The sequence below is a fragment of the Protopterus annectens genome, chromosome 15.part0 (genome assembly GCF_019279795.1).
Source record: "Protopterus annectens isolate FY-2018-M chromosome 15.part0, PAN1.0, whole genome shotgun sequence".
Taxonomy (NCBI): domain Eukaryota; kingdom Metazoa; phylum Chordata; order Ceratodontiformes; family Protopteridae; genus Protopterus; species Protopterus annectens.
The window spans coordinates 261031276-261044116 of record NC_056749.1 but is presented as its reverse complement, the minus strand read 5'-3'; positions in this window follow the sequence as shown (position 1 = coordinate 261044116).

The window sequence follows — 12841 nt, the reverse complement described above, 5'->3', positions numbered from 1 at the left end:
GATGGGTTCGGATCCGATTTGTCAGATCCGACTCGTCTGTTGCAAAAGCTTGTGGCAACTTAGCACTCTAGAGCTTCTTACCCAGCATGCACCAACTCCAGTAATCCCAGATCTTGTTTGCTCTTCATAACGAAAGATGTGGTTATAGACTCTCGAGCTTTAAGGTTTAGATAAGTGTTTTTTCTCTTTAATAACTATTTATTTTTGACCTTTTCCAGCTCCTTTTCCCTTGTGTACTAGTGTAGTCTATAAATTACTATCATTAGTAATTGCTTTCTCCCTTTTACCTTTTTTCTGTCTTCTCTGACTTGTAGCTCTTTAATAAGTTTGGAGGGTAGTTTTCTTTTTCCCCTCTCTTTTTCAGTTTATATATATATATATATATATATATATATATATATATATATATATATATATATATATGGGTCTACCTGCCATGGTCGACAGTTTATTTGGTCAACAGTTAATTTGATCGACAAGCATCGCCCCCACACCCCCCAATGTGGGGGGCTGTGCCCCCCACACCCCCCTAACTATATATATATCAACTCCAGGGTTGCACAACATTGGGGAAGGGGGCAAATCTGCTTGTCGACCAAATGAACTGTCGACCAAATGAGTGTCGACCATATGAACTGTCGACCATGTCAGGTAGACCCATATATAGATATATATATATATATATATATATATATATATATATATATAAAAAACTATATAATATATCTGTGCATCTTTTTTCTTACTGTTGATTGCAGTTAATAGTTCTAGTTTTTCTGTGTTGTTGGTCTGTTGGTCTTGTGCTTGACCTTAGTGTCATGTTTCTAACATCTGTTTGTTTTGTTCAGGATGTCAGAAAACGAAAAAAAAAGCGGGCTTCAAAAAAATGTTGTAAATGTGGTCAGAAAATTCCTCTTTCTGACTGACATACACTGTGTGTATTGTCTTGGGCCCCTCTGCCTTCAAGAAAGCTGTTGTATCTGTCATACATTCATCCTGAGGGCCCTGGTTGAATGCAAGAACAAGCTTATTTTAAAAGGATTACTTCCAACCTCCTTCACCGAGGCACTATCTTGAACAACTCAGCCAATAAAAATGTTTCAAATGTCTCCAAGTGCCTGAACAGCCTCTTCTAAGGCCTCATAGAAGTCGCTTAAGAGATCTTTTCCAGATCCCGCAGATTCCTTGGATCCAAAAAAGAAAAAAAATCAAAAACTTTGGATCCGATGGCTTCTTCAGATCGGAAGCATGGTAAGAAACGGTCTTTGGATCCGACTGTCTCTTTGGATCTGAAAATTGCTAAATTTAAAGATACATCAGATCAGCCCACCCCCACCCCCTCAGATTTGACTAAAAGATCTCTGGATGTGGAAATTTTACCTAGGACCAGGTACTCACCCTCAGTGGACCCAGTGCCATCCAGGGTCCCGTCTCCTTTTCGGGAGGAGCTTGCTCTTTCAGAAGCCTTAAGGAAGAAGATGTGGAGAGGTTAGTGAGAAGGATCCTTTCGATGCAAACCCAGTCAAATACCCTTTCACCTCCTACTCCACTGGGTCAGGAGATATTTGTAACCACTACTCCTTTATCAGTTCCTCCCCTGACTCCCTTCAAGATCTCAGAGCTCTTGAATCTGAGTTGCCTGGAACCTTTATCCTCTCATCTGAGGCTTGCTCTGAGCTCTTCTGTTCAGTCATATCAGGATTGTTCTCAGAGCTGATTCTACCTTGTCAGGTCCAAGGTGTTACATTCAACTCCAAAGTTTTCAGAGCCATGTCTACACCTCAGAGCCTTGGCAATGGTCAGTTCTGCTCTGACTTCAGCCTAATGTGGACTAGCCTCAGTGCAGGGTGAGATTGTGGGTCAGAGACATCCTGTCTTGGATCCGGGATCTTATACATCCCTGGGGCAGTCTGCCTTTGTGGTCACAGAGAGAGCCCTATCTGCACCCTTGACTCAGTGCCTACCCCCTCTGATCCTTTGTGTACATCTGTCCCATCTCTGTGTCTGGACTGTCAACTACCCTCTCCACAGTGACAGCCAGTACTGAAGCCCCAGGTTTCTCATCAGGGTATCCCCACTTCTTCTAACATAACCCTAGAAAACTCACTGAGGAGGTCACTAAGAAGAGAACATGTAAGAGGAAACATTTAGACTCCCCTGAATCTGTCACCAAAGATACAGACTTTGATAAAGATGAAGGGCCCCATGATCAACTCCTGATGATGTCTCATTAAGAGACATCCTAGAAATCCTGAAGCAGAGAGGTGGGAAAGTCCAGCAATCCTTCATCAGAAGAATATGTACCCTGGGAGGCATTTGGTACAGACCCATCTACCTCCTGGGTGACTCCACCTGCCGATGAGCTCATTAACTTGGTCTCACGCAGGCATGGAAAGATCCAGACACCATTGTACAAATTCCCAGGAAGTCTGACAAAATTATGACAGCTCTCCAGATGATAAAAAATTTTGGTCTGAGGGTGTGCCTGTTGATGCCATGGTTATGGTAGTGGCCACTAAGAAGGAACTCGCTGAAGAAAGTTACAGTGTTCATTTCCCCCACTAAGAATCTTGGGCAATGGACAGATTCAGCATGTCTATGCTTCAGTGACCTTCACCTTAAAGTCCCTGAACTGTTTGGCACATTTCACAAGGCTACAGAGTGATCTGATTAAGAAGCTATCCAACACCTTCTCAGGATCTGTTTCTGAAGAGGTGAAAGCATCCATCATCTCTCATTTGGCAACCCTGCAATCAATATCCAGCTCCTCAAAGAGGCTCATTTCTAATGTAGCAGAAAGAACCTCAAGGGCAGCAGGTTCAGGCATTGCCATTAGGAGACCAGCCTGGATGCACTTATGTGATTTTGCGGAGCCCTTTAAGTCTCTGTTTGTCAGTGCTTCTTTTACCAGCACTTCTCTTTTTGGCCCCCAAGGTAAAAGACACATTATCCAGGTGTGAGAAGAATGGAAAGACCCTTTCTGCCATGGGCGTATGTTTTTCCACACAGCCCCAGAGACCTTTTTCAAGGAATCATCGAGGTGGTGGGAAAATGTGGTTAAAAACAAAATAAACCAAGAACCAAACGTTAGCAGAAGTTCGGCGTATAACAGCCCTCTAGACAACCAACAGTCGAAAAATAGAATACATTCACAAAACCAGAGTTCTTTTAGGAAGTCTCTTTGCCCAATTGGTCCAAGAAAATAACTGCCACCAGGAACAGTCCTTGAGTCAGAAAAAATCTTCTTTAATATAGCACAGAATAAATAAAAATGAGCGCTTTCGCCTGGCAATCCCAGGCTTTTTCAAGATACAATACAGGTGTGGCAATGCAGTTTATATATTCTGACTGCTAAGCCAATTACTGAATCAAACATCACGTAAATTGAATAATTAAAAAATTAAGAAATTAAGAAGTTCATTGAATTAAAAGACATCCTAGAATTATCCAAAAGAGCCTTACTTAAAGTGCTTCAGTGCTTTCTGTATCTTATTACAAACCAAATATGGTTTGAAAATAGGTGTATGCGTTAATAGATAAAACCAAGTGCGTATAAAAACTTAATGAACATGTTTAAATGTCAAAGCTTTTAGCTGACTGTAATTTAGTTAAAAAAACTCATGAAACAACCATTGATAGTATTGTGTAACTCCACTGTCAAACTAAAGAGAAATTCTTGGAACCATAAGACACAAATGGAGTACAAGCATAATACAACAGAATTAAAACGGGGAATGCGATCAGTGTTATATTAGTATTAAATTAGTAAGATGAACAACTTGTAAAATAAACATTTAAAAACTCTGAAGAATGATTTTCACAAACACTTAAAATGTACATATAGAACATCTATAGTGAACAACTGTATAAATGTGAAAGGTTTTGAAAAATTACGATACCTATAAAAAACATGTGAAATTCATATAATGATTCAATAAAGCATCCAAATAAATAATAAAATGTGATCCACTAACAAAATTCCATGTCAAGCTAAATTTAACATATTGTTGGATGAAACAGTCATAACATATCCCTGTTTGCCTTAAGCACACTGGCAAGACTAACACTATCGTTCATGCCCGGAAATTTGGTGGCATCTAGTTTAAGCTGCCATGTCAGTTCCCTGTTCGCGAGGCATGTCTCCCAGTCACCACCTCTAGGGTCCTGGTTGACTCGCTCCAGGACAAAAAAATCTAATGACCATGTGAGTACAAACTAATGAATGTCTAAAAAAGGCATTAGTCTCTTTTTTCTTTTCTATGTCATAAAGATGCTCGTAGATCCTCTTTTTGAGCATTCTTTCGTTTTTTCCCACGTAAAAAACTGTGACAGATAAGACAGATGCCGAGGTAGACCACCCCAGAGGAAATACAAGAATAATGACCTTGGGCTCTTAAAGTTAACTTTCTGGCTGGTAGATACACATGATCGTCGTGTAACATGTGGGTACATTGGTTACACATCCCACATTTGAATGAGCCTTTCTTTTTAAATGAATAATTAATAGAAATGAAATTCTGGGTGTGTGATGCTTGCTCAAACATGCCCTTTAAATTTATGTCCCATTTCCTTGTAAAATGTATACTATCAGGGAGAAATGTTCGAATGTCTTCCTGTGATGTTAAAATGGGCCAAAAGGAACGTACGGTGTTTTCAATAAGTTGTGAATCATTAGCGTAAGTGTATACAAAACTCTTCTGCGTATTCAATAGGCTTGGTGTTGACAATTTGGGCAACGGCAGTCCTTTACCTAAAAGAGGGGGGTATGTTGAATCCCTTTTCTCAACAATTTCTAAGATTGTATGTTGAATGAGTTGAGAAGGATAACCTCTTTCCAGAAATAAAATCTTCAAAAATTGTGCCTCTTTTAAAAACAAATCAAGGGAGCTGCACATCCTTGAGGCCCGTATAAATTGGCCTTTGACTATACCTTTTTTGATGTACAAAGGATGGGAACTATCAAAATGCAAAAATGCATTAGAAAAAGTGTTCTTCCTATAGATCTGTGTTTGAAAGTGCATGCTCTCTGTGTCCTTGGTTAGAAGTACATCCAAATAGTGTAAAGAAGTTTCACTAATGTCATAGGTGAAAGAAAGAAAATCTGTCGTAGAGTTTATATAACTAAAAAACTCAAGAAAACTTTCTTTGCTGCCTTGCCAAAGTATACAAATGTCATCCAAATAACGCTTGTAAAATAATATAAAATCTTTCCATTTGGTGGAATGAATGTAAAGCTTCTCCCAATTAGAAAAAACGCCCTTCCAAACTCATTCCTACAGATCCAGAAAAGGCACTTACAAATGCGGATCTTGTGCTCAGTGCTCATATATTGCACATTTAGAGGAAGTATTTTTGGAAGCAAAAAACTTGACCATTAGAGCCAAAGGATTTTACAACTGTAACAGTCAAAGGGTTGTTTATTTGGCCAAGTGTAATTCATGCCCTGCATATTACGTGGGCAAGACGGAGCGGTCCCTAAAACGCAGAATATATGAGCACAATTATGATATCCAAAGAGGGAATACTACCAATGCCCTGTTCAAACATACACATATATGTTCCAAAGCTAAATTTCTGTTTTTTGTTCTGGATAGTGTCCGACTGGACTCTAGGGGTGGACCATGGCAAACTATTCTAGAACAGAGGGAAACACACTGGCAAATTTACTTGGAGGCTAACAAGGAACCTGGGCTTAACGACTATATATCTATTAAACCAATATTAAAATTAAAAGCAGTTTCAATTTAGAAGGTGGGGTTATCAAGAACATCTCAGCTTCCCTATAAATATTAAAACTCCCTTGTATGGTGTATTTTGATATATAAACATTTACTAGAAAATAGGATTGTTTTTATGCAAGTTTTAATTAGTAAAGTAACTTCAGCAGGTTTTCTTTAAGTTTTAATTAGTGTATTAATCAGGTAAAGGATGCATGTATTTAAGGAGATGAATTAGTGTATTCATTGTCTGATGAAGTTACCGGAGTAACGAAAACGAGCATCAAGGTGTTTTACTGGCGTTCACAATAAACCTGTGTTTTATGATATTTCGAGTCTTGTGGAATTTATCGCATTTTCTTGGATTTTGCTGGATATTTATTGGCTTTGCCTCTTCTCGGTGTTGGTCTGTGTTTTCAGTTTTGTTCTCCAGCACCTGCTTCAGTTTGGTGGATTTGTTCAGTTATGGAAGCCTTGGGGGAGAGTGTAACGGCCGATATCCAGGAACCCAACTTTCGAGCTGAAGTTGGGGAAATTCGCAAGTTGACTGGGCAGCTAAGTCAACTTTTGGACTTATTGTTACCTTTGGGGCAAGGTATTCATCAGTTACTTTCACAACCTTGTCATACTAACAATAAAGCTAACGCGGAAGCTACAAGTCACCTTAATCCTGGCCCTAGTCCTGTAATACCATCCTCCAATGATAGAGGGCGCTCTAACACAGTGACGGACTTTCATCTAACTCCGCTTATCCTACAGGAAGGGAATGCGAGTCAACAGCGTTCCGATGGAATAGCCGGACCGGACATCAGGCTACCCTCCACCTTCCAGGAATGGTATCAGGATATTCCTACGTTCCAGCGACCGGGGCCAGTGAACACCAGGGCAGATGAAACAACAAGTTTCCGGGAATCCATGGCCGCACTAGAGACCTCATTGTACAGGTACCGCAGTTTGCATTTGGACAACATGTACCTGAATGAGTGTTTGAGCAAAAATGTTGTGCCCAAGGGCTTACGTGTGTGCAAATACCCCAGCAATGTCGTGGCTGGTAGTGACTTTCACCATGACTTGATTTCCGCCTTTGACAAATGCGGGCTGGATATCATAAGAGCTATAATAAAAAGAAACGAAGCTGACATTGCTAAACTAGACCAGGACATTAACAAGTATAATCATGCTGTCACTACGGACTTGTTGTTTCAGGTTGAACTAGAAACTCAAAAGTATTATCAAATTAGGAAGGATGTTGACAATAAATGCACAGTTATACTGCAGAGAAAACACAAAAAGTTACAAAGGGACCTGAGGGAATACGAGGAAGGCTGTCCTTATCCCATACCACCTTCTAGTATTGATAGAAGAAATTATACTACACGACCAGGGCTAGATACAGGGGAAACACCTTTTAATAATGAACATGAGAAAGGTCAGGAGCAGGGATTAGAACCACTCCCTAGGCGATCAGAAAGAATCAGGAATCAAAGAAAAACACACTATGAACAGTCTTTTTCCCCCCAGGGTTACTCACAGAGAGAGAAGATGAGGAACAACAGGAACCCTCATCCCGGACAGGTTCAGTTTTGGGAATAAGCCATGCTGAACTTAGCCCAGATCTATGCAACCATGAGGGGCCACTTTGTCAATTAGGAGGATACACTATATACAATTACAGTTCACTCAATATTAATGACACATACTTCACACTTTTTACTAAAGGCTTTAAATATGTACCTAATAGGAGTAGTGCTACAACTCAAGTCATTATTGACACTAAGCTATTTATTAGGAAATTGAACCTAGTACACCTGCTAGGCCCAGGAGAGTCTCACCCAAGTGCTGGATTACACAGAAGCAGTTTATACAATCCACCTTTACACCCCCAACTAAAAAATTTAGAGTATAGGATAGAACAACAGATCAGGAACCATTGTAGAAGGGGTGGGTACACTTCCAATTTAACCATCCCTGAACAACAGTTATTATATGCTTTACAACAAAATGCCAACATTCGAGTAATGGAACCTGACAAAGGGGGAGGAACAGTAATTATGGACCAGCTCATATACGAAGGCAAAATGAATGCCATCTTAAAAAATGAAGCTAGGTACAGTCCAGTTTCCCTCAATGAAATTCATATAGCATACCAGAGATTGGATTTGGTCATTAAAGATCTATTGGACCAGGAAGCTATCGACTACAGTACTTATGTTTTCCTGGATAATCCTCAACCTAGGGTGCCTTCTATATTTGGTGTTCCTAAAGTACACAAAAATATAGAGGACCCACCTATGAGGCCCATAGTCGCGGCACAAGGATCCAAAATTTCCCCACTTTCCAAATACCTGGATTTCAAATTGAAAAGATTATGGCCGAAATCTACCCACATGTTGAAAGACTCATGGGAATTTTTAAGGCAGGTTACGCCTGAACTTTGGAGTTCTAACCTCAAGTTCTTGACCATTGATATAGTGGACCTTTTTTCTGTTATTCCACATGACACTGGGTTATTATGGTTAGAGGAAGCATTAGCAGCCAATTCCTTATCTAATAACAATGACAATTTTGTTATTTTGCAGCTTATGGAATTGGTGTTGCATAATAATTTTATTTATTTTTCAGGGGAGTTTTATAAACAGACCTCAGGGGTAGCGATGGGAGCTAACTGTGCCCCTACCTACGCGGACATAATTTTGTCCATTTGGGAAAACAAATATGTGCTCAATAGCCCCTATAGTCAATATTGGGTGGCATATTACAGGTTCCTAGACGATATTTGTATCTTCTGGATAGGATCTGACAGTCTACTTACGGACTTTATGGAATATTTAACTGGCACTACCAATTTCCTTACCTTCACATATCAAGTTACCACGGAAAGGGTGGAATACCTGGATGTTGAGCTCAGTATCAACAGTGAACACCAGTTTCAATCATCAGTGTATAGGAAACCTACGTTTTCCAATAGTTATATACACTATGACAGTGCGCATCCAGTATATCAAAAGAAAGGGATTGTTAAAGGCCAGTATGTCAGAATTTCCAGAATGACATCTGATGAAGAGCAGTTTTTGAAAGAGTGTGAGAACCTCAGACTTTTATTTCTAGATAGAGGGTACCCCAAAGACATGATACAGAATATATACGAACAGGTCAGAAAAGAAAGAACAGGCAGGTTCAGACCTATTTTGGGACTACAACATGGGGAGGAAGTATCAGCTCCTCGGACACCACAGTTGGAATACAATCAAGCCTTCATTACACAGTATAGTGCCAACTCTAGTAGAATAAGAGATATAATTAGAAGAGAATGGGAAACCTTCACAGAGATCACTGATTTGGCCAATTTGCATGGTAAGGAAATGAAGGCAGTTTTTCGCAAGGGCAGTAGTATTAAAAACATATTAGAAAAAACGCCCTTCCAAACTCATTCCTACAGATCCAGAAAAGGCACTTACAAATGCGGATCTTGTGCTCAGTGCTCATATATTGCACATTTAGAGGAAGTATTTTTGGAAGCAAAAAACTTGACCATTAGAGCCAAAGGATTTTACAACTGTAACAGTCAAAGGGTTGTTTATTTGGCCAAGTGTAATTCATGCCCTGCATATTACGTGGGCAAGACGGAGCGGTCCCTAAAACGCAGAATATATGAGCACAATTATGATATCCAAAGAGGGAATACTACCAATGCCCTGTTCAAACATACACATATATGTTCCAAAGCTAAATTTCTGTTTTTTGTTCTGGATAGTGTCCGACTGGACTCTAGGGGTGGACCATGGCAAACTATTCTAGAACAGAGGGAAACACACTGGCAAATTTACTTGGAGGCTAACAAGGAACCTGGGCTTAACGACTATATATCTATTAAACCAATATTAAAATTAAAAGCAGTTTCAATTTAGAAGGTGGGGTTATCAAGAACATCTCAGCTTCCCTATAAATATTAAAACTCCCTTGTATGGTGTATTTTGATATATAAACATTTACTAGAAAATAGGATTGTTTTTATGCAAGTTTTAATTAGTAAAGTAACTTCAGCAGGTTTTCTTTAAGTTTTAATTAGTGCATTAATCAGGTAAAGGATGCATGTATTTAAGGAGATGAATTAGTGTATTCATTGTCTGATGAAGTTACCGGAGTAACGAAAACGAGCATCAAGGTGTTTTACTGGCGTTCACAATAAACCTGTGTTTTATGATATTTCGAGTCTTGTGGAATTTATCGCATTTTCTTGGATTTTGCTGGATATTTATTGGCTTTGCCTCTTCTCGGTGTTGGTCTGTGTTTTCAGTTTTGTTCTCCAGCACCTGCTTCAGTTTGGTGGACTTCTCCCATTTATATAACACTATGTTCGCATATGATGATGCGCAAGGAGCGCCCATGGCAACTCCTTTTCTTTGCCTAAAAAATTCCCCACTGAAAAAGATAAAGTTATTGTGCAAAATGATGTCCATAAATTCCACTATTAAGTTAACTAAATTGTTGATTCACTAGCTAAAATTTCATTCAGGACTGTTCCTGGTGGCAGTTATTTTCTTGGACCAATTGGGCAAAGAGACTTCCTAAAAGAACTCTGGTTTTGTGGATGTATTCTATTTTTCGACTGTTGGTTGTCTAGAGGGCTGTTGTACGCCGAACTTCTGCTAACGTTTGGTTCTTGGGAAAATTTGGTTGAAAAAAATCCCAAGGATCTTTCCAAGACACACATGGTGGAAGTTACCCCAGAGGCAGAGGGGGGTACTCAAATGGACTACATTGCCCTCATGGCAAAGGTGGCCTGCAGTACCAAGAGTCCAGAGACTCGTTTTTTGGTAAAGCTTTTCAGCGCTCCTGAAAGGAAGAAACAAAAATAAAAGCTGAACCAGACCAACCAATGGTCCGGGGAATAAAATATAATTTTAATAAAATAATACAAACAATAGGCTAAGCCCTTTCATCTGGAATATAGCAGACTTCATCAGAACAAAGTAAATTAATACACTATGCCCTTTAATACAATAAGTTAACAAAATAGCCAATCAAAACCGAGCCATTAAAATCAATTAAAAATAAAAGCAAAACCACATTTAATAAATACATTCATCTTCTTTCGGCTGTTTCTGTTAGGGATCGCCACAGCGGATCATCTGTTTCCATTTCTTCCTGTCCTCTGCATCTTGCTCTTTCACACCAACCACCTGCATGTCCTCTCTCACCACATCCATAAACCTTATCTTAGGCCTTCCTCTTTTCCTGTTACCTGGTAGCTTCATCCTTATCATCTTTTCCCAATATACTCAGCATCCCTCCTCAGCACGTGTCCAAACCAACGTAATCTTGCCTCTCTGGCTTTGTTTCCAAACCTTCCGACCTGGGCTGACCCTCTAATATACTTATTCCTAATCCTGTCCACCCTCATCACACCCAGTGCAAATCTTAACATCTTCAACTCTGCCACATCCAGCTCTAACTCCTGCCTTTTTGTCAATGCCACTGTCTCCAACCCATATAACATAGCTGGTCTCACTACCCTCTTGTAGACCTTTCCTTTCACTCTTACAGGTACTTGTCTGTCACAAATCACTCCTGACACTCTTCTCCACCCACTCCATCCTGGCTGTACTCTCTTCTTCACCTCTTCCACACTCACCATTACTACATTGAGTGCCCTAAACGCAACCTAAAACCATTAAAATGTATAAACTTCCAATGTAAAATATAATACATGTAAAGCTAACCAAAATAAATGTGTGTATCCATATTTAGCAGTTAAAGTTTAGCTGCCCTAATCTGCAGTACACTGGAAATTGAAATGTCATTTAATACTGAAGATTAGGGCAGCTAAACTTTACCTGCCAAATATGTATGTATACATTTATTTTACTTTACATGTATTATATTTTACATTGTAAGTTTATAAATTGTAATAGTTTTGGGTTGCTTTTAGGAAGTTCAACATATTTATTAAATGTGGTTTTGCTTTTAGTTTTAATTGATTTTAATGGCTCATTTTTTGATTGGCTATCTTATTAACTTATTGTATTAAATCATGGTGTATTCATTTACTTTGTTCTGATGAAGTCTGTTATATTCTAGATGAAAGCACTTAACCTATTGTGTGGATTATTTTATTAAAATTATACTTTATTCCCCGGACCGTTGGTTGGTGTGGTTCAGTTTTCATTTTGTTTCCTGGTTTTGGCTTGTAGAAGATTCCTGCTCCTGAAAGGAGGCCCAGTTGTCCCCCTCTGGAGGCAATCGGGAGTTTTGTCCCTGCACCAGTGAGCCTGGCTAAAAATACCAGCAGATACTTGGGTGCAGAAATTCATGTCCAAAGGTTATATACAGTGGATATAAAACGTTTACACACCATTGTTAAAATGCCAGGTTTTTGTGATTTAAAAAAATGAGAACACAATAAATCATTTCAAAACTTTTTTCACTTTTAATGTGACCTATAACCTGTACAATTCAATTGAAAAACAAATAAATATGTTAGGAGAAAAATATAAAAAATAAAAAATGTACAATAAGCTGCTTGCATGTGGTGTGCACACCCTTAAATCAAAAAGTGCTTCCACAAAGTATTAGTTTAATTACAGCATTCAGTCTTCTTGGGTAGGAGTCCTATCAGCATGGCACAACTTGACTTGACTTGACAAATATTTGCCCACTCTTCCTTGCAAAAGTGCTCCAAATCTGTCAGATTGTGAAGGCATGTCTTGTGCACAGCCCTCTTCAGGTCACCCCACATATTTTCTATTGGATTTAGGTCTGGGCTCTGTCTGGGCCTTTCCAAAACTTTAATTTTCTTCTGGTGAAACCATTCTTTTGTTGATTTGGATGTATGCCTGGGGTCATTGTTGTGTTGAAAGGTGAAATTCCTCTTCATCTTCAGATTTCTAGCAGACGCTTGAAGGTTTTGGGCCAAAAGTAACTGGTATTTGGAAATGTTCATAATTCCCTCCACCTTGACTAAAGCCCCAGTGCCAGCTGAAGAAAAGCAACCACAAATCATGATACTGCCACCACCATGCTTCACAGTGGTGATGGGTTCTTTTGGTGATGCGAAGTGTTTTTGTACCAAACATACCTTTTGGAATTGTGGCCAAAAAGTTAAACCTTGGTCTCATCAGACC